Source organism: Canis lupus, chromosome 35 (genome assembly GCF_011100685.1).
Source record: "Canis lupus familiaris isolate Mischka breed German Shepherd chromosome 35, alternate assembly UU_Cfam_GSD_1.0, whole genome shotgun sequence".
Lineage (NCBI taxonomy): Eukaryota > Metazoa > Chordata > Mammalia > Carnivora > Canidae > Canis > Canis lupus.
This window is the reverse complement of record NC_049256.1, coordinates 20,605,376-20,627,200: the sequence shown is the minus strand read 5'-3', so window position 1 is coordinate 20,627,200 and position 21,825 is coordinate 20,605,376. Positions and strand designations below refer to the sequence as shown.

The 21,825-nt window shown below is 37.2% G+C and overlaps 1 protein-coding gene and 1 long non-coding RNA gene across 3 annotated transcripts in view; one reads left to right on the top strand and one right to left on the bottom strand.

Annotated features, from left to right (window-relative positions):
- The window catches only part of CDKAL1 (CDK5 regulatory subunit associated protein 1 like 1), a 635,724-nt gene that overhangs the window by 543,870 nt on the left and 70,029 nt on the right, over positions 1–21,825 (bottom strand).
- Positions 833–16,057, top strand: LOC106558263. 2 transcript variants are annotated; one of them, XR_005384387.1, is made up of 4 exons: positions 833–959; positions 1,104–1,229; positions 1,473–1,663; positions 15,905–16,057. It is a non-coding gene; the product is annotated as an uncharacterized LOC106558263 (long non-coding RNA). The 2 variants fall into 2 exon arrangements; XR_005384386.1 differs by lacking the exon at positions 15,905–16,057 and adding an exon at positions 10,872–11,071.

The window sequence follows — 21,825 nt, the reverse complement described above, 5'->3', positions numbered from 1 at the left end:
TCTTACCTCTCGTATTCAACATAATACAGGAAGGTCTAGAAGACATGGTGAAGCAAAAGAAGAAATAAAACAAATATCAATCAGAAAGAGGGAAATAAAACTCTGCAGATAATATGATTATCTATGTAGAAAATTCCAGTTATTTGCAAAAAAACAAACTCCTAGCAATAAGTGAATTCTGCAAGGTTGCAGAATATAAGATCAACAAACAAAAGTCAATTGCATTTGTATATACCAACAACGAATAAGTGAAATCAAAATCAAAAAAGCAATACCACGCAGCCTGGGTGGCTCAGCGGTTTAGCGCCGCCTTCAGCCCAGGTCGTCATCCTTAGAGACCCGGGATCGAGTCCCATGTCGGCTCCCTGCATGGAGCCTGCTTCTTCCTCTGCCTGTGTCTCTGCCTCTCTCTCTCAATCCTCTCTGTGTGTTCTCATGAATAAATAAATAAAATCTTAAAAAAAAAAAAAAAGCAATACCACTTACAATTGCCCCAAGAACATGAAAAACTTAGGTATAAACCTAACAAAATATGTACTGGATCTGTAGGCTAAAATTATAAAATTTTGTTGAAAGAAATGAAAGAACAACATCACTGGAGAGACTTATCATGTTACTGGATTGGAAAAAGTCATAAAGATGTTAATTCTTCCCCAAACTAATCTATAAGTTTTAACACAATTCCTATCAAAATTCCAGAAAGGTTTCTGGCACACACAGGTAAACTTATTCCAAACTTTATATGGCAAGGGAAACTCCCTAAAATAGCCAAAAGGAAAAACCAAATGGAAGGAATCCGCCTACCTGATTTCAAGATTACTTCTATCACTATGGTGATAGAACTGGGGAGATGCTTTGTAACCTGGGGAGATGCTTCCTGGGAACAGAAACAGGAATAGTGAACTAGCAAACTAGGAATTTAATCCACTGCCAGAATGGAAGTCTTCACACACAGTATGGTGTGTTCATGGACCAGTTTCTAGCGATGAGTTTCTAATTCACCTGTTTTCTAAGTGGGAGGATTTGTCACAATTACCTTGTTCCTTTATCCACAGTACTTTGCTGGATGTACTAGAAGCATAGATTTTCTCTTTTGGCTTTAGGGTCACCAAAGAGCAAGAAGATACTATCAGACCTGATGGAGAAAGCTGTACATCAAACAAACAAGTTGGACTCAGAGGGAAATGCAGTCATGAAGAAGAACAAGTACCTTCTCCCTTGGAAAAGTGGTGACTGAAAAAAAAAAAAAAAAAAAAAAAAAGGAAAAGTGGTGACTGTATCCTTATAAAATGTATTCATATGAGAAAGGATGTATTTGGATTTTGGCCAGCCAGAGTGGTAGATTTTGTAAATACTGTTGGTTAGCAAACCCAGCACCCTATTTCCAAACTGTTTCTCCCTTCCCCTAACTCCACCAGAGGCTGGAAAAGCTAACCCCCATTTTCACGGCTAACCCCCTTCCTTCCGTCCAGTTAGGCGTGGCCCTGTGAAACAGGTGGTCCCTAACACTTACGGGGAAGTCTGCTGTGCTGCAAGGCTTCCAGGAAGACTTTCAGCTTCCCAGAAAAATGAAGAGATGTTCTAGGAAAGCTTTTGGTTTCCTGGTAAAATGAAGAGATGCTGCTGTCAATCTATGCTCCTTCACAGTGCCTCAAATAGAAAGGTAATGCCTCCAGCAGGAGCAACCACCTTGTGACCATGAAGGTGGCCCAGAGAATTTAAAGACCAGCAGCCTTAACACTGCAGAGCTGCTAACCCAATGTCAGCATATACTGACCTCCAAACTTTTTTCGTGAGAAAAATAAGCCCTCATTAGTTTAATCCACTGTTGATTACATGTTCTGTTCCATACAATGAAAAGCAACCCTATGTTTACTGCAGCATTATTTACAATAGCCAAACTACAGAAGCAGCCCAAGTGTCCAACCACAGAGAAATGGATAAGATGTGTATGTGTGTGTGTGTGTACCTAGAAGGTATTATGCCAAGTGAAATAGGTCAGAGAAAGACAAATACTGTATGATTTCATTTATATGTGGAATCTAAAAGACAAAACTAACAAAAAGCAGAAACAGACCCATAAGCAGAGAACAAACTGATGGTTATCACAGGGGTGGTTGGTGGGAGATGGGCAAAATGGGTGCAGGGAAGTGGGAGATGCAAGCTTCCAGATATGGAGTAAGTCACAGGAATAAAAGGTACAACATAGATGCATACCATGGGTCAGGGAGATGCAAGCTTCCAGATATGGAGTAAGTCACAGGAATAAAAGGTACAACATAGATGCATACCATGGGTCAATGATAATAAAATATCATTGTATGGTGACAGATGGGGGCTCCACATCCTCAACCCCCACCTCCATACAAAGTAACTGCAGCAAAGAAAACATTGATCCTAAATCTGACTTGAATGGTTGGGGGTAGCATCACATAATGTATGGAGAAGTCAAATCACTATGTTGTACACCTGAAACTAATATAACAACCTGTGCCAACTACAATGAAGAAAGAAAAGTGGGACGCCTGGGTGGCTCCGCAGTTGGGCATCTGTCTTTGACTCAGTGTGATCCCAGAGTCACAGGATTGAGTCCCATATCGGGCTTCCTGTATGGAGCCTGCTTCTCCCTCTGCCTATGTCTCTGCCTCTCTCTCTCTGTCTCTCATGAATAAATAAATAAAATCTTTAAAAAAGAAAAAAGAAAAGCATTCCTAATATATTATGAGGGTATTACGTTACCTCATAATAGATTAAAATATGAATAATGATTTACTATCACATGAACACTAATGTCTAATACTACTGTACCTAATATTTCTAGAGCCTTTTAGAGTACTTTCATATTAATTTGATAATATGTGTTATAATATATAATCTCATGTATTATTTCACATAGCCTCTCAGGACCTCAGTTCTTTTCTCTCATTCAACATGTATTTTTAAGTGGCTACTACACGTTAAGCACTCTCCTAGAATCCAAGAAAACAGAAAGTGATCAAGATTTAGTCAAGACCTCCACTTCCTTCCAGCTGACTTTCCATCAGGAAACATATTTGCAACATGAAAAAGGCATGAAATGCTCTGTTCTCACACCAATATGTAATAGGCAATGAACCTCGGTTTGCTGTATAACATAGGCGGGGCGGGTGGGGGGGAATAATACCAGAAGGGGGCTTCTGAATGAGACCACTCTAACTCAGTCTAGGAAGAGGGGAAGAGTAATACCTGTGAATTTAAAAGTTAAATAATTACAAAGTAAAAGAAGTATGGGAAAGAAGCATACTCAATCCACATCCTCAACCCCCACCTCCATACAAAGTAACTGCAGCAAAGAAAACATTGATCCTAAATCTGACTTGAATGGTTGGGGGTAGCAGAACATAATTAAGGCAGGTCTCAGAGACATGGCTATTGTTTTAAGCTCAAAGCAGAAAGAAGTCTGATAATATGCTTAAATAGGTCAAAGGGGTAGAGAGTCCTCCAATTACAATTTTATAGAAGCTGATTTATTTTTTTAAGGTAACAGTCCACATTTTCTTCTATTTCAAAATCTTCATTACAGCAAAATCTGTTTGTGCTGAGCTATACCCAGAAGCAATTCGTTGACTCTACATGCCTTACTTCTACTTAATGCCATAGGGAAAATAGATCTAAATATTACAAATCACTTAAGAGGGTTAAAATACACAGAACCCATTTGAACCAAATATGTCTAAAGGCTTATTAAACTGTACCTTATAGCAATATATATTGACTTTTTACACACTACCTATATAACTAGACTCAGAAAATTCTAATTTTCAGGAATTTATCATAAGCCACAAAGACATTCAAAACTTTTCAATTAATTTAGTGAATTTCACCTATTTCCCTGGTGAGAACTGTGGGAAGGAAACATACCAGCCCAATACACACACGTCTGGAATTCTTGTTCACTAAGGAATGCAGAAATGGTTAAACAGGGGCGCCTTGGTGGCTCAGCTGGTTAACTGTCTGCCTTTGGCTCAGATCATGATCTCAGAGTCCTGGGATCCAGCCCCATGTCAGACTCCCTGCTCAGTGGGAAGCCTGCTTCCCCTTTTCCCACTACCTCTCCCCTTGCTCGTATGCACGCTTTCCCAAATAAATGAAATCTTAAAAAAAAAAAAAAAAGTTAAACAGACACATATGAACTGAACATTTTAACTTAATTCACCAATAAATTTTTCTCTAATAGACTTTATGTTTGATAGATAAGAGAACCCAGGTAAATATTCAAAAGTAGTTAGCTAAAATAGAACAGAATATTTAACTATTTCTAGATTACAGCTAGAAAAAATTACTAGTCTCATCCTGATTTAGTCTTGCAAAAGGCTATACTTTCCCCAATAGAAATAGCATCATTTTTCCTAGGAATTAACTATCTGTAAGATCTTTATCCAGAATGCTTCAGTTGTATCTTTTTGCAACCAGAGCAAAAACAAATATTGTCTTTTTGTATTAAGTATGTTAAGTATTCTAGGAAATCATGTTACTACTCAGAAACAGAGGGAGAGAGGAAGTGAGAATATTTTATAAACCATAATCATAGGATCTATGCCAAAAAACATAGAAACATGAGACAAAATTTCATTCCAACAGAACCATTATTATAAAAAAACTTTCTAGTCCATAGTCTAATACCACTTGTTAATGTGAGTATAATAAACTCAATTAAACAAACAAATTGGCTTCCATACACTCTGTAGCAAAGTATGGCATACTGTAGTATGAAATACAAAAGCCTATGTAAAAAATGTTAGTACTAAGTAATCTTATAATTTGGAATACTTCTCAAATTTTTGTCTCATTTTTTCACAGAGTACTTCCTTCACTTGCAGAAATTGATGCCTATAAATTAATTCTAGCCCTCAGATCTAATTTGTGAGATCATAGCCCAGTTTTATGAGTTTGTGGGACTCAGAGTGGCAGTGAGGTGTTAGGAGCACAGAAGTAAAGAGAAGCAGGGATCCAACTACATCCAAGGCAGGATTTCTGTATTGTATATACAAGACTGAGCAGTAACTGAACACCCTAGTATCTATCTGCCTAGCTTGCTCCTCAGTCAGAGCTAACAAAAAGCATCTTTGGGAAGGAGGAAAGTCTTAGCAAAAACAGATAAATGAAAACTTATGAGTTCTTCTAATGAGTTGCTGCTGATGAGGATGAACAGTCTGTGCAGGACAGTAGGAGCTGCCTCTGTGGATGTCAGCTCTAAACACTCCTACAAAATAGTCTCTGCCAAGAGCTGACCGCCAGCTCCTCATCTCAGTAGTCACTCCTTAGTAGTACCAAATACCTATTTCATAAACTGAAAACAAACCCCTTCAATTAGGTAGTGAACTCTCCAAACTACAAAGATCTCATCTCAAGAAAAGAATTCCACAACAGGCAGCATGTAAAAGGTTCTCCGGTCTCTCAAAGAAAGCGCATTAAGTAGCCAATATTCCTTAAAGATATACATAATCCTGACTACCATTTATTAAGCATGTTCCTTTGTGCCAGCCTGAAAGAACTTTATTTGCATAAATTAATTCAATCCTACAACAATTCCATGCTGCAGGTTATCTCAATTTTACGGATAAGGATCCTGAGCTTAATAACTTGACCAAAGTTACACATTACCAAATGGCAAAACAGGAATTTGACTTTGACAGTCTGGCTATAGACTCTTCAACCATATTTTTTTTCCAGGTATTTATTTAAATTCCAGTTAGTTAACACACAGTATATAACATTAGTTCAGGTGTAGAATTCAGTGATTCAACATTTACATACAACATCCAGTGCTCATCACCCATTTAACCCCTCCCCCTCAAGTACCTCCCCTCTGGTGATCATCAGTGTTTTCCCTAGAGTTAAGAGTCTGGAAAGAAAAAAAAAAAAAAAAGAGTCTGTTTCCTGGTTTCTTTCTCTTTTTATTCCCCCCATGTTCATCTGTTTTGTTCCTTAAATTCCACACAGGAGTGAAATCATATGGTATTTTTCTTTCTCTGATTGACTTATTTGGCTTAGCATACTACTCTCTAGCTCCAGCCACATCACTGCAAATGGCAAGATTTCATTGCTCTTGGTGGTTAATATACCACTTTTTCTCTATCCATTGATCAGTCCATGGACATTCAGGCTCTTTTCATAGTTTGGCTATTGTAAATAATACTGCTATAAGCAATAGGGTGCATATATCCCTCTGAATCAGTATTTTTGTCTTCTTTGGGTAAATACCTAGTAGTACAACTGCTGGAGCATAGAGTGGCTTTTTGAGGAGCCTCTATACTGTTTTCCACAGTGGCTACACCAGCTTCCATGCCTACCAACAGCGTACAAGGGTTCCCCTTTCTCCACCTCCTCGCCAACACTTGTTTGTGTTGTTAACTTTAGCCACTGTGACTGGTGTGAGGGTATATTTCATTGTAGTTTTGATTTGTATTTCCTTGATGATGAGTGATGTTGAGCATCTTTTCAGGTGTCTGCTAGCCATCTGCATGTCTTCTTTAGAAAAATGTCTATTCATATCTTCTGCCCGTTCTTTTAATTGGACTATTTGTTTTTTTCATATTCAGTTTTATAACTTCTTTATGTATTTTGGATACTAACCCTTTATCAGACATGGAGAACACAGACAGTAACCTCTTTGACATGGGCTGTAGCAGCTTCTTACTAGGTATATCTCCTGAGGTAGGGGAAACAAAAGCAAAAGTAAAATATTGGGACTACATCAAAATAAAAAGCTTCTGCACAGCAAAGGAAACAATCAACAAAACTAAAAGGCAACCAGTGGAATCAGAAAAGATATTTGCAAATAGACTCTGCAACCTTAACCACCACTGCTGCCAAATGTATTTAAAAGCACATCAAAATATATCAGTAATAAAATAGGGGTCTACTAAATCATACTATTTTTCTTTATGTCAGGTACCATCGTTAAGAAACCAACAAAATATATCCTATTAAATAACCAATCTCCACCCTGATTTACTTTGTAAAACATAGATAGCAAACATCTTGCACTGAGTGAAAAGTTTATGAATTGGTATATTACTTCTTCTATAAACTATAGAAACAGACTTTATTTTAACAAACTTTGAACACAACATAGCAATTACCCTTTCCCTATGAGTTTGGAAAAGTTATAATGTAAAAGATACCATTTTAAAACCATTAATACTCTGAGTAATGTAAATGCATAAAATAAGTCTAAGCTGGCAAGCTATATTATGTCATATCCCATTACCCATATTCTAAATGGATCACTGCATAAACTTACTAGTCTGCTTACTAGTTTTTGCTTACAAAGTCAGCTTATAAACTGATTATCTTAAGACTTTTCAAAAAATATTCTTTTTCTAAAATAAGGGTATAGATTTCACTGCAACTGAAAACCCTCTTTTGGTTATTAAAAATGAATTGGTTTTCTTCAATGAAACCTGACTAAAACAGTTCACATGAAGAGAAGTTGTATGCCTGTCTTATCCTGGAAATGTACAGTTTATTGCCTCGCTAACAAAAACAACAATAACAACCACCCTACCTTTTAATATACCTCTCTTACCCAAAAAAGTCCAAACAAGACCAATACAATTGGTCCCTACAAATATGCTTAGGCACAAAAACATTTTACTGAAAAAAGCCTAGCAAATCCAAGTGGTCTCCTTTTGTTTCAGAACAGTAAAAACAAATACACACACACACACACACACACACACACTTCTATGTATCAGTTTCTAATGCAAATGATAACTAACTTCTTTATAGGATGAAAGTTGTACTAAGTAATAGTTAAGATAATTCCATATTATAATTATACTTAAATGTAAATTGTAAACTTGAGGAAGCAGTAAGGTAGAATGGCAATGACTTTGGGAGAAAAATGTGTTAACAGCAGTGAAAGAATAATACAGAAGGACTAAACACCCCCCCTTTCTTTCTTTCCCTTTCTCTTTTTTTAAAAGATTTTAAGTAATCTCTACACCCAACATGGGGTTCAAACCTACAACCCTGAGATCAAGAGTTGCATGCTCTTCTGACTGAGCCATCCAGGCACCCCTGAACCTATCTTTTTCAAATCTCAATGAACAAAAGAAATGAAACTAAAAAAGAGAAACACCACAAGTATTCTAACCTGGTAAAAAGCCAAACTTAATCTATAAATTTTTGAAAAAATGTCACCTGGAAGCACACTAAACAAATGAAACTGAAAACAAAATATTTTGATAATCAACCTTTCTTCGCTCCCTTTGTTCACATTATCCATCCAAAATCCAAAAGCAAGACTATGAAGATGAAAAGGAAAATAAGAAAATTCACAAACATCTCACTGATAGAACCCAATTTTTGTTTTAAAAATTAGAGAATTTCAAACATATGAGTAAGAACTTAGGAAATATAGTACCCATGAACTTGTGGTGGCAGGGTTAAGACTCAAATCTTCACTCTACCAACATATTAGCTATGTGACATTAGTCAATCCTTAACCTCTGGAGCTCTGCTGTCTTCATCTATGATGTAGGGATAATATTTGTGGATGTGTTGACAAGATTAAAGATGATCTGTGCAAAGTTGCCGCTAGGACAGAGCCAGCGCTGTAGAAGCTTAACAACTGGTACATTATTTAAATTCTGTAAAAATTCTTTAAAAGGGGTGCCTGGCTGGCTTGGGTGGAAGAACATGCAACTCTCAATCCCCAGGATGGAGGTTTGAGCCCCACATTGGATATAGAGAGTACTTTAAAATAAAACCTTTTATTTAAATTAAATAAATAAACAAATAAAAGTTCTTTGAGAATCTGGACAAATAATTATTTTCAACAGTTTTAAATTTAGTAGTTCTAAAAGGATATTAAGTTTGTAAATCAGAACATCTTCAAGCTATCCTGTTAAATACACACTGTCTGGTTAATAATGTCTCAGATATTACCATTTCCCTCCAATAGACTGAGGTATTTTTGTGGGTTTTTTTTTTCCCTCAAATAGAAGCTATGGTGTTTAGCCTGTGAGAAATCAGATTTTTAGCCCAAACTTTGTTTTACCTATTTAGCCAGCAAATATGAATTAAAAATAGGGCTGAAAACCTACCAGAAGGATACTGAGAAATTCTTAACATGGAAAAACTGAGTACACTTGCCATGGATAATTTGCTTATATTGAACACAAGAAGAAAAGAAGATTCCTAACAATTTATTCAAGTCAGAGAGAGGTATGACTAGCTTTCTACTAAATTACTTATTGAGACTGTGCTGCAACCTTTTCAAGTCAGTTGAATGAACACACACAGAAGTTAGATATTTATTTTTTAAACCAGTTTATGGTATTTTTTTTTCAAGGTTTTATTTAAATTCCAGTCAGTTAACACGCAGCATAACGTTAGTTTCAGGTGTACAATATGGTAATTCAGCATGTCCATACATCACCCAGTGCTCATCACAAGTGTACTCCTTAATCTCCATCACCTATTTCCCCCATTCTCTCACCTCCTCTCTGGTGACCATCAGTTTGTTCTTCATTGTTAAGAATCTGTTTTCTTGGTTTGCCTCTTTTTCCCCTTTGCTTCTTTGTTTTGCTTTTTAAATTCCACATGTGTGAGATCATATGGTAGTTGTCTTTCTTTCACTGACTTATTTCACTTAGCATAATACTCTCTAGCTCTACCCATGCCATCACAAATGACAAGATTTCATTCTTTTTATGGCTAACACATCATTGTATATGTATGCATGTGGGTATGTGTGTGTGTGTGTGTGTGTATAGATGTATACATATCTTCTTTATCCATTCATCAATCAATGGGCACTTGGGCTGTTTCCATAATTTGGCTATTTTAGATATGCTACTACAAAAATGGGGGTGCACGTATCCCTTTGAATTATTTTTTGTATTTTGGGGCCGATACCAGTAGTGCAATTAGTAGATCATAGGGAGCTCTATTTTTAACTTTCTGAGGAACCTCCATACTATTCTCCAGAGTGGCTGCACTAGTTTATATTCCCACCAAAGGTGCATGAGGGCTCCGAGGACTCCCCCTTCTCCACATCCTTGCCAACACCTGTTGTTTCTTGTGGTGTTAATTTTAGCCATTCTGACAACTGTAAGGTGATATTTCATTGTAGTTTATTTCCCAGATGTGAGCATCTTTTCATGTGTCTGTTGGCCATCTGTATATCTTCTTTGGAAAAATGTCTATTCATGTCTTCTGCCCATTTTTAATTAGATTATTCATTTTTCACTATTGAGTTTTAGAAGTTCTTTAATACATTTTGGCTACTAACCCTTTATTGGATGTGTCACTTGCAAAAAGCTTCTCCCATTCCATCAAATGCCTTTTAGTTTTGTTGACGGTTTCTTTTTTTTTTTTTTTTTTTAAGATTTATTTATTTATGAGAGACACAGAGAGGCAGAGACATAGGCAGAGGGAGAAGCAGGCTCCCTGCAGGAACCTCAATGTGGGACTCGATCCCAGATCCAGGGATCATGCCCTGAGCCAAAGGCAGAGACGCTCAACCACTGAGCAACCCAGCCGTCCCTGTTAATTGTTTCCCTCACTGGGCAGAAGCTTTTTATTTTGATGTAGTCCCAATAGTTTATTTTTGCTTTTGTTTCCCTGCCTCAGGAGACACATCTAGAAAGAAGTTGCTATGGCAAGTTAGGGGGATAGGAAGCAGGATATGGAAACATTAATGCAATTCAATCAAATAAACAGATAGTAGAGCTAAACCAGATAGTTTAACCAATAGTTTAACCAGATAGTTAACCAGATAGTTTAACCAGATAGTTTAACCAGATAGTTAGCTAACCAGATAGCTAACCAAAGAGCTAAAACAAAACAGTGCCTCATCAGATCATTTCTTGGAACTGCAGGGCTCCAGAAGACCTAACCAGTCAAGTATCTATGGGACTCACTAGACAGCAGCCAAATGTAAACAGACATATAAACACACTGAAACAGAAGAAAATAAGGGAACTGTGGAATTGTTCAAAAAATGAAGAATTCCCACAGGGATGGCTCAGTCCGTTAAGCGTATGCCTTCGGCTCAGGTCATGACCTCAGGGTCCTGGGATCACACCCTGTGTCGGGCTCCCTACTCAGCAAGGAGCCTGCTTCTCCCTCCTCCTCTGCCTCCTGCTCCCCCTGCTCATGCTCTGTCAAATAAATAAATAGAATCTTTTTTTAAAAATGAATATTTTTCAAATTTGTTTTACAGAATTGTACAAATGGTAACTAAAATCTGTATTTGTTTTACATCACTGCAAGTGAATACTAGGTGAATCCTCGTGAATACCACAGCTATTTAGTAAAAAAATACTTTCTCATTTTCAAAAGAATCTAATACATGTACAAAAATGTGTACCATATTTTAAGTTTCTAAAACTGTCTTTGGAGAACAAATTTGAGGCTATAACCAAATTATCCAGAACAAGCCCTATGAAGTTAGCTCAGCTTCTTAAGAAGATTAAATTGAAAGGAAACATTCTACACGTGCAATCTAATTGACAAATCTAACCTAAAAAGAAACGTATAGTTATACAAAATGTTTGTGCCCATTTGGCATGACAGAAGTATATTTTCTCACATGAAACTGACAATGTGAAACTGAGCATTAAATGTAATGGTACAATTCTACAATCAAATAGGACGTATGCCCTGACACTCTTATCCTCAAGACTGCAGTCATTAATTTAATCAAAACATTATTAATTTCTGGCATGAAGCCTTCTGTTACACAGGCAAAAACAAATTAAGCTATATCTGAACTGCCTATGTATCACTCCTCTGCTCCCATCTACATATTTGGCTATATTTAAAGACTGCTTACAATGTTATTAGTTATGCAGCCTACACACAGACTGCTCATGAGGTGACCCACTAGTGAAGTCACCTGGACAGCTCTAAACTAGTAAAACATTTCAATACCCATGTCACACAGAGGCAGGTCCCTGCTAAAAACAAGTGCAGGAAGAAAGCTTTAAAATGACACTAAACATCTAAAAGGCAATATGATATCACCTTCTGAAGCAACTGATTACTAATAAGAACAGAGAGACACCAAATGTTAGCCCCAAAAGTGTTTTCCCTTAAATTTGGAATAAAAAGTCATATATTTAACTTATCTTTTAAAATATCCATATTTTTAGAGCTGCATACAGAACTGATACAAGGGTCAAATGACATGGTATCTGGAATTGCTTTAAAACTCCTCAGTAAAAACAGAATTAAGAGAAAAAAAGAAAATAAATCTTATTCAATCTTTTGATAGGTCCGTGTTCACTCACCTATTCCTTCTACTTGTATGTTTGAGCTTTTTCACGATAAACATAACTCTTAAATATGAAAAAAGAAGACAAATGCATATAAAAATTTAGCATATGGTAAAGGTGGCATTTCAAATCAGAGGAAAATGGTAAATGACTCAATAAATGGTATCAGAACTGGTTAGTCTTCAGTGGGGAGGGGAATATCAGGAGAACTGGTTAATCACGGGGGAGGGGAGAGCGCTGTGTCCACAAATCACAGATAAAGCAAAATAAATTGACTATAGCTCAACAATTTTAAGTATAAGAAAATGAAACCATTAAAGTAACAGCAGAAATATTCAAAGAATTATAATCACCACCTTGAAGTAAAAACCAAACATTCACGTCAACTGTATAACAAATAATTACTTTCCTCGTAGCCAAAACAACCATAAGCAAACAAATATAACAAAGAGAGGACAATCTGGAAATTGTGTCACAGAGGTTTAACTTTCCCCAAATAGAGAGTGTCTACAAATTAGTAAGGATCATCCAACAGAAAAATGATTAACGGATATGGATAGGTCACAGAAAAGGAAATAAAAATAGCTCTAATAAGAAATGCAAATTAAAAGACACTGAGATAGCACTTTTCATTCATCAGTCTAATGAAGATTATTAAAAAAGGCTAATAATACACTATATGGGCAAGGCTCTGGGGAAGCTAGCAAGCCCATATGTTGATAATGGAAGCCTAAATGAGTACAATCTCTACAGATAACAATTTGGCAATATCCATCAAAATTACAAATTTATATACCTTTTAAGCCAAGTATTTATTCTATAGATGTATCTACACATGTGCAAAATGATACACACAGAGATGTAGGTATCCCTGTAGCACAGATGCAGGTAGTAGTAAAAAACAAGAAGAGAAACACACATATCTGGAATAAAGACCTGGTTAAATAAATTATCCTATATCTGGACAATAGAATACAATACTACTTTAAAAAAACAGAATAATGAAATTTGTAATGAAATGGTATTAAATGATCACCAAATTATATTGTTAAATGAAAATGGTGCAAAACCACACGTATTATACGCTACCTTTTACATAAACGGAGAAAGTAAAAAACATATGTGCAGTTGTGTGTATATACATTCATTCTTATAAACCCAAATCCTTCATAGAAAGAGAAATCATAATACTGGGTTTGCTCAGAAAAAGTTGGTGCCCGGGTCAGATGGATGGAGTCATATCAGTGTATACGCTTTGGCTCCTTTAGAATTTTGTACCATGTGAATAAATTATTTATTCAAAAAAATTTTAATATTCTTACTTTGAGCCAAAAAAATGACACTAATAGTAAACACCAGAATCTTGATTATGTACACCATCAATTTTAAACTGAAATACAAACAAACATGTTGGGTCCTGAGTCACAGAGAAAGCCTTCCCTATCCAAAATATACTAATGAAAGAATTAGCCTCCCAAAAGTGTTATCACTTCAAAATAATCTTTCATCTCTAATTTGCTCTCATTGAGACTATCAGAATCCTTCCTACATCCAGAGAGGTAGAAGGCACAATCAACTGTCCGTTATATTTGCTAGTCTAGATTACCAAGAGACCATAGTTTGCCAGCAATTTTTCTCTACACTAAAGTAAGTTGATGAAATGATCACAATTGGAAGAAAATTAGTTTAGGGTGGACTGATGTGAACTAATGCACGTTCTCAGCTGAAAGGAGACAACAAAAATAAAAGGTAGTTAAGTGGTTAAAAGAAAGCAATCTATAGCAGAGAAATGTGGGAAAATTCCAGAGGCATATGAAAGACAAGCCCAGAAAATTATTGATGATAAAATTAAAATGTGGTCATCCTAATATGCAAGGAATATTATGTATCTGTGTGTGTGTATGTGTATGTGTAGATATATATATAAATTCACGAATATATTAAAAATAAATAAATTTCCTAGAGGTCAGACATGAGTCTTCTGATAATCCACAGACTACTACACATGATAACTGAAAAATCATCCACACCTGGAAATACCCTTCTGAGATTTCAGACCTAAAGTAAGGTCCCAGACATTTTCTAATTTTCTAAAAAGGAAAAATACAAAAAGACACTACAGAGAGAGAACAGATTGCTATTAGACTTCATTTCTATTAGGTTGAATTCTAAAAGAAAAGATCTGAGGAAGAATTAGTTCAACCTACAAAATTAGCCCATTCCACCAGATAGGAAACATTTTCGGGCATGCGTGAGCAGAGAATTTACTACCACAGACCTTTTCTGACAAAATTATTCAAAACAGATTTTATAGTTGGATTTTGTTGACATATTTCCTCACCTTTTATAATTTGCTAATTTTTGTTTCCATCATGTGGATACGATTTACTCACAGGAGGGAGAAAGGGAGAACAGGGGGTGGGGAACAAGAGACTGAAAACTCTGAGTATCAGTTATTGGTCCTATACTGCGTTTTGGGCAGGAAGAGTGAGCAATGAGACCACATGTAATTTCCAAGTCAACATTATTTTAAAAAAGTAAAAGTGTTTCAGGAGCCCAGACAGAGAGAGAATGAGAGTGACAGCATGCGTGCACAGAGGTACACACATGTAAACACAAACACATACACAGCAGCTGTGAGGAACTGCCCCCCCCCCGCCACACACACACACACACACACACCCGGCAAGGCCAGTCATTCTGCTAGAGTCCCACACATGCAAAGCAAAACATTACTTTACGACACATAAAGTCACAGGCATGAAAAAGAATCAATTATTAATGTCTAATAATTTTAAGATTAGTACAAAACCGGCCCAAATCTAAAAAATCCATGAAAAATCATTCATGTAAAGGTGCTTGCCTCATTGCAAAAACATCTATTCCAATTCTCATTACACTAGCTGTAATCACAAACCACAAACACCAGTAGTTCTACAGCATTAAAAACAAAGCATATCATGCAAATCTTTTTGAGTAACTTAAATTATGTTATTTATTTTTTTTATAAAACATTATCCTTGCTAAGAGTAGATAAAGGCCCTAAACAAGCATTTTCATGTTCTTTCCAGATCTGGCTTCCCAAGGTAGTACTAGCTCCAACTGTTTGACTAAACCAGTTGTAGAGTACTTGACTGCAGGCAACTTCAGGCACATTCTCATTTAGTCCTTGCTCACAAGCTAAAAAAAATAACTGGCTTCCTCTCTCGACTGGTAACAAAGTTTTAACAGATGGTGCTGTTAGATGAGTAAAGTATAGTACTGAACACAACTAATGACTAACCATATGTCAGCAACAAAACAGTGTTCTTACTAAGGATATAACACACTGGATTTTGTTTACTTGTTTATTTCTGGATAGACTAAAACACAGTACAATGCTGATACTAATTTGGAACCAGGAACAAACCTAAAAAAGTGCTAAAAGGTAGGAGCAGACCTTCCAAATTCTTAGATTCTTCAATCTCCTAAAGAATACGGAGTATACCAAACAAAAGTACACAAAGTACCAATTTCACCATCAATGCAGATTATTTTTCTTAATTCAAGAACTTTCTCAACTTTGGCCACAGTCCTTTGACAGTGGAGAAGTACTATCACTTGTATGATCTACTTTAAACTTCTCCTTTCCTCAGGAAACTTCTATCAGTCCAAATGGTGATATCTGGGATCCCTGGGTGGCGCAGCGGTTTGGCGCCTGCCTTTGGCCCAGGGCGTGATCCTGGAGACCCCGGATCGAATCCCACGTCGGGCTCCCGGTGCATGGAGCCTGCTTCTCCCTCTGCCTGTGTTGCTGCATCTCTCTCTCTCTCTGTGATTATCATGAATAAATAAATAAAATCTTTAAAAAAAAAAAAACAAATGGTGATATTTTAGAATCTACTATACATAAGTTAATTTATTTCAGGAACAACAGGCCCCACCTAAATTTAAAGTACCATGAGCTATCTATGAAGAGCTATCTCAGTATATGAGTATTTAACATTCTTAATAATGTAACAGGCTGAAACAAACACAAAAACACAAACATCACACATCCTGGCACTACTCTATTCTTACAAACACCTCCACCTCAAGAAAAAAAAAGGGCCAGATACCTGTAGCCATCACCTCCTCTATTAATAGCTCTACTATTATAGTGTTAAATTGTGCTTTGAAGTCAGGCAATTCTAATGGTGAATGGAGATGCTTGAAATCTTTCTCCTCCAACACTAATGTTATGACTCTAAGTGCCATCTGTGACAGCCTATGGATCATTTAACAAGAAGGCATAATTAACTGATTAAAATATGCATTTAAAGATATGTAACATTTTTATTTAGAAACACATGTGGCCATTTCAAGTAAACAAGTATGGGCATTTCAACAAATACAGTGTTGGAATAATAGGGAAAATGCAAAACCCAGGTGAGACAGGCTGCTTGCTCCATATTTCCCTTTTTCTGTTAGTTTGGTAACCAGAAGAAATTGATCATCTAAGAACTATTTTCAGTTCAGTTTCTGCTCTTTCCTGATGAAAGAAATATTTGTCTATTACCTTCAGAAAAAGCAACTACAAACACACAACCTATGCATGGGTGAGGTATCAAGAGTATCTGCTTGGGAGTCAATATCCCAAGCATTATCCCCACTTACTTCCTACCACTGACCCTAAGCAAGCTACCTAAACCCTACAAGCCTCAAAACCTTCATCTTTGGGGCACCTGGTGGCTCAGTCGGTTAAGTGTCTGCCTTCAGGTCAGGTCATGATCTTAGGGTCCTGGGATCAAGCCCCAAGGCAAAGGCAAACCCCCTGCCAGGGGATGGGGTGGGGTCCCTGCTCAGTGGGGAGTCCACTTCTCCCTCTGTTCCTCCCTGCTACCCCTGATCCTGTTCTCTCTGAAATAAATAAAATCTTTAAAAAAAAACAAAACAAAACAAAAAAACAAAACAAAAAAAAAAAAACTTCATCTCTAAGATAGATTAATACCATTCACCAGGAGGACAAGAGAAAATAGTATATGTAAAGCACCGGCACAGAGTAAGGCAAAAAGAAGCCAAATAAATAAAACCTAACTTCATAAAACTCACACAAACAGCCAGAACATATTTTAAAACCTCGGTGGGAGACACACAGCTCTTTTTTGCCCAGAACTGAAACAGTCTATGAAAAGTTTCATGAAAGTTAACTTTCTTTCCCATTTCATATCTAACTTTTTTGTAGCATTTTAGGATCAGCTCCTTCAAACTGATAAAATTTTCCAACATACCCTAAGCAGACCTCAAATCAATAGGTAATAAACACAGAAATATATCCTTATGACAAGACCTTAGGAACATTGTGCTTTAAAGTTTCCCTTTTGATTCTTTGCTTTTCTCATTCTACATTTATTTACAAATGATCCTTTGGTGCTCAGATAAACTACACCCAGACTTCTCTATTACCTTCTTGAAATTCTACACATCCAGCTTCTCTGTGTATACAAACCTACAGAGGCAATCAGGTCAACCTTATCTGCTTTCTCTCTTCTCTGTGTTCTACAGCTTATAAGGAAAAAGTCTGGAAAGATACAATCTCCAACAAAAATTATCTTGTCATGATAAAGTGGTTATAAATTACTAAAAAACCAGCTCCCATTATGCAGAAAGCTTTCCTTTTAACTTTCTAAATAATCAACATAGGGATTTTTTTTATTTAATCTTAGCCTATTAAATGTTACATGAATATGTTATCTAAAACATAATACTAAAAGCCCCCACCTGAAGGGACGCCTGGGTGGCTCAGCAGTTGAGCATCTGCCTTCAGCTCAGGGTGTGATCTCAAGTCTGGGGATCAAGCCCACATCAGGCTCCTTGTGAGGAGCCCACTTCTCCCTCTATGTCTCTGCCTCCCTGTGTCTCTCATGAATAAATAAATAAAATCTTTAAAAAAAAAAAAAAACCCACAGTTTTTAAGACACTGAATGTCACACAATGAAGGACATTGACCCCCGAGAGGGAGCATGCAAATCAGGTGGGCTCCAGCTTACTGCCTTGAAAGAGTTTCCAGTCTGAGTTATATGAACAAGACAGTCCAAAGGACTCCACAATGAGAAGACCAGAGTCAAGAGTTCGGGTAACCAAGATTTGCTATAGTCTGCAGGATGGAGTACTGGAGAGAAGCAAGCTACACAGCAAAAGAATTCCAGAGATCTGCAGAGGTTGCTCTTGAAATTTTGTCTGAGTCCTGATCAAGGCATAGTGAGAAAGCTTCCCAAAGGTAGGGAAAGAATGATGTCAGAAGAATGAAGGTAACAGTGTGCAAAGCTCACTCAGGGCTGGAAGTAATGTTTGTTCTCTCCAGTCATGCGGGAAAATAGGATCCATGGGAATACTGGGTAAGGTACACAGAAGGGTCTTGCCTTGGCAGCAGCCTTGACTGAGCATGGTTTTACTCAGATTCAAAAAATCAAGCTACATCCCAGAACAAATATGAAGAATATTTACAGGGATACAAAATTATCCAGCAAGGTAATACTTACAATGTCAAACATCCAATCAGAAGTTATTGGGCATATAAAAACTAAGGAAAATAAAAATCCCCATAATGCAGAGAAAATCAGTAAATCAAAACGGACCCAGAATTAATACAGACATTGGCATTAGAAGACAAACAGATTTAAAAATTAGAACTACATTACATATGTTCAAAAAATTAAGCATAGACCTGAATGAAAGATTAAAAAGAAGAAGAAGAAGAAGAAGAAGAAGAAGAAGCAGCAGCAGCAGCAGCAGCAGCAGCAGCAGCACTAGAGATTAAACTCAGCTGCTCTGGGTTCTTCACCTGGCAACCTGACCCTAACCTTTACTATTCAAAGATTTGAGTCATTAATCATTCTGCCCTTTTGAGGTGCTGTAGGTTCCCACTAACTTTTAGTACTGGGAATGGAAGTATTAAAAGGTAGCCCAGAAAACCTCCTGAATTCCAGATTTTGTCTCCTTGACTCCACTGTGTAACAGTAACCCAATTTCCCCCCTTAGTAATCAGCGAGTAAATTAGCCTCTTCTTTTGCCTATTAGTTCAGGGATACAAAGACCCCAAAATGGCCAAGTTGCAGTCTCATCTTCCAATTCAATGTAGCCATTGTTGTTTCCCCTAGTGGAAACATCCACCCCTTGGCAACTAAGATCTCCAAACCAGCAGAACCCAGTATTCCCAGGACAGGTAGCAAAAGTTCTACAAATGATTATTAAGTATAATAGTGAGAAAACCACTCTCACTTCTAACCCTTGATTCCCACAACCATAAATTCTCACTATGAGAGAGACAGCACCTTGTAATTCAAAGTATATCCTACATCTTGCAAAACAGAACCGCATCCTTTCATGATATTGTCTCTCAACTGGTGCTGTAACTGAAATAATGAGTTATCAATTCCACCTTTCAATTAAGCTGGCCACTTTCAGGGAACAGGATACACGGCACATGACAAGACCAGTTAATTCCAAGGACATAAGCCCATTCTACACCTTTCTTGCTGTGGAATCATTCCCTGAGCAAAACAATACAGAATGCCAGGACAGTGGATAAAGTATTCTGCGAATACACAGATGGTGGTGCTAGCAAAAGCATTATAGGTAAAGAAAGCAAATTTATATGAAGAATATGTGGCTATTCCAGTGAGGATAAATCTTTGCCTGCTCTATAATGGAAGAGGTCCACTGTAGTCAACTATCAACAAATAATTGACTGGTTCCCTTGAAGAATGGTACTGCATCAGGGACTCAATTTTGAACTCTCGGTTGTCAGATTAGACACTTAGCAACAGCATTAACCAGGTGAACCTTGTTAAGAGAAAGGCCATACTGCTGAACCATGGACTCCCCATCCTGCCAACACAGCCACTTTCTCATGAGCCCATTGAGCAACCCCTAAAGTGGCTACAGAAAGAGACTGACATTCACAAAGCACATCATTTTGCCCACCTCATTAGCAAAAGTTTCCTTTGCAGTAGATGCCCTTTAATGAGCATTCACAAGGGACACAATCTTCACAGTTTGTGAATATTTAGAGTGGTCCATTCACACACCTTTTCTCTACTCTTCCTTATCACCCATCTTCAGATCCTTTTCCTTCCACATCCCTGACCATCCAGACAAAACATTACCAACAACTCATTAATCAATGTAGATCTGTATCTCTGGTGCATCTACTAAAAATATAGTAGGAAAAAAAAAAAGCCCACATTGTTCAAAGTTCTGCCCACTAGATGGACTTTCCTTCATCATTGTCATTCATGGTTAGTCTCAAGTGGTGCTTTGGCGCTGCAATGTTTGCTTTTGAGTGGTACCAGCATGTCATACAGACTCATTTGTAAATCAGGCTCAAGTTTTTTTCTTCTTTGCTCAACTGGTCATAAGGAACTCCCAGGAGGCCATAGGCATGGTCTGAAGGAAACAATGAAACAAAAGCTGGTCTCAAAGGTTTCTGAGCCACCTGCTCGTATAACCTAGCTATACCTTCCAGACCTACCCAAGTTTAGCCTGTTATAACTATAACTATCTCCATTTGATAATAGAGTCTGCTGTTCAATCCCACTCAATGGCAAAATGGGTCAGACAACACCTAATTCATGAGAGGAAGCTCAAGCCACATGGTCACCTGACTTCTCACAATTGAGTACTCAGTCTCTAACGAGGCCCCCCATACAAGCCAGGAGCTGTTTCTCAAAAGAAAAATCATTACCTGCAGAAGAGGACATAGATTTGCATCAAATTCCTTGAGGTCTGCACTGTGACTCTCTTATTGGTACTTGCCAGAGGCAAATAATAGAGAGAAGGAGGAAAAAGTAGGAGGTGAAAAAGTCATAGAATACCACCTTTGCTCACAATATCCTCCTTGTTTCTAAAGGCAATGGAAACAGATGGATGCCACTCCCTAAATCTACACACCTCTGAGATTTAATCAGTATGTCAAGGCTATAGTCCCAAATAATAAAGGAGACCCAGAGAAAAGATTATCAGTGAGTTTTTCTTCCTTGCCCTGAGAAACTGGATGTGACAATTTCCTTCATATTAGAAAATAATATAATGAATTCGGTTAAAAGGAAGTGGAAACCAAGATGAGTAAGAAGAACTAAATGTCTCACTGTTCAAAACCAGCCCAGGTAACTGAGATCCCAGAGTAATGACAGAACAAGCAGGTGAAGCTGCAGAATCAGTAATTTCTAAAGAATCCCGGAGGAAGAATATGAAAACACAAGAGGTAGGCATATATTCCAATTTTCCAAATTAAGGTAAATTGTGTAACTTGCCCATGTGCTATCAATCCTCAAAGGACTATAATTACACCATTTAAATATGGTTTAAGACCACTACAGAAAGAAATCACTAACCAATGGGGCAAAGTCTGAAATCCTAAGACCAAATAACAGCAAGGCTAACTTCAATTCTTCCTAAGAGTTCGAAGACCTTCCTGAATGAACTCTGCCACATGAAGGAGCCTACCCCTCTCAGAAGCTAGAGTGAAATCCAATAAGCTAACCTTCCATATTATAATTGAAAAGAAAAATTTTTTATAAAAAGTTAAAATCCAGTG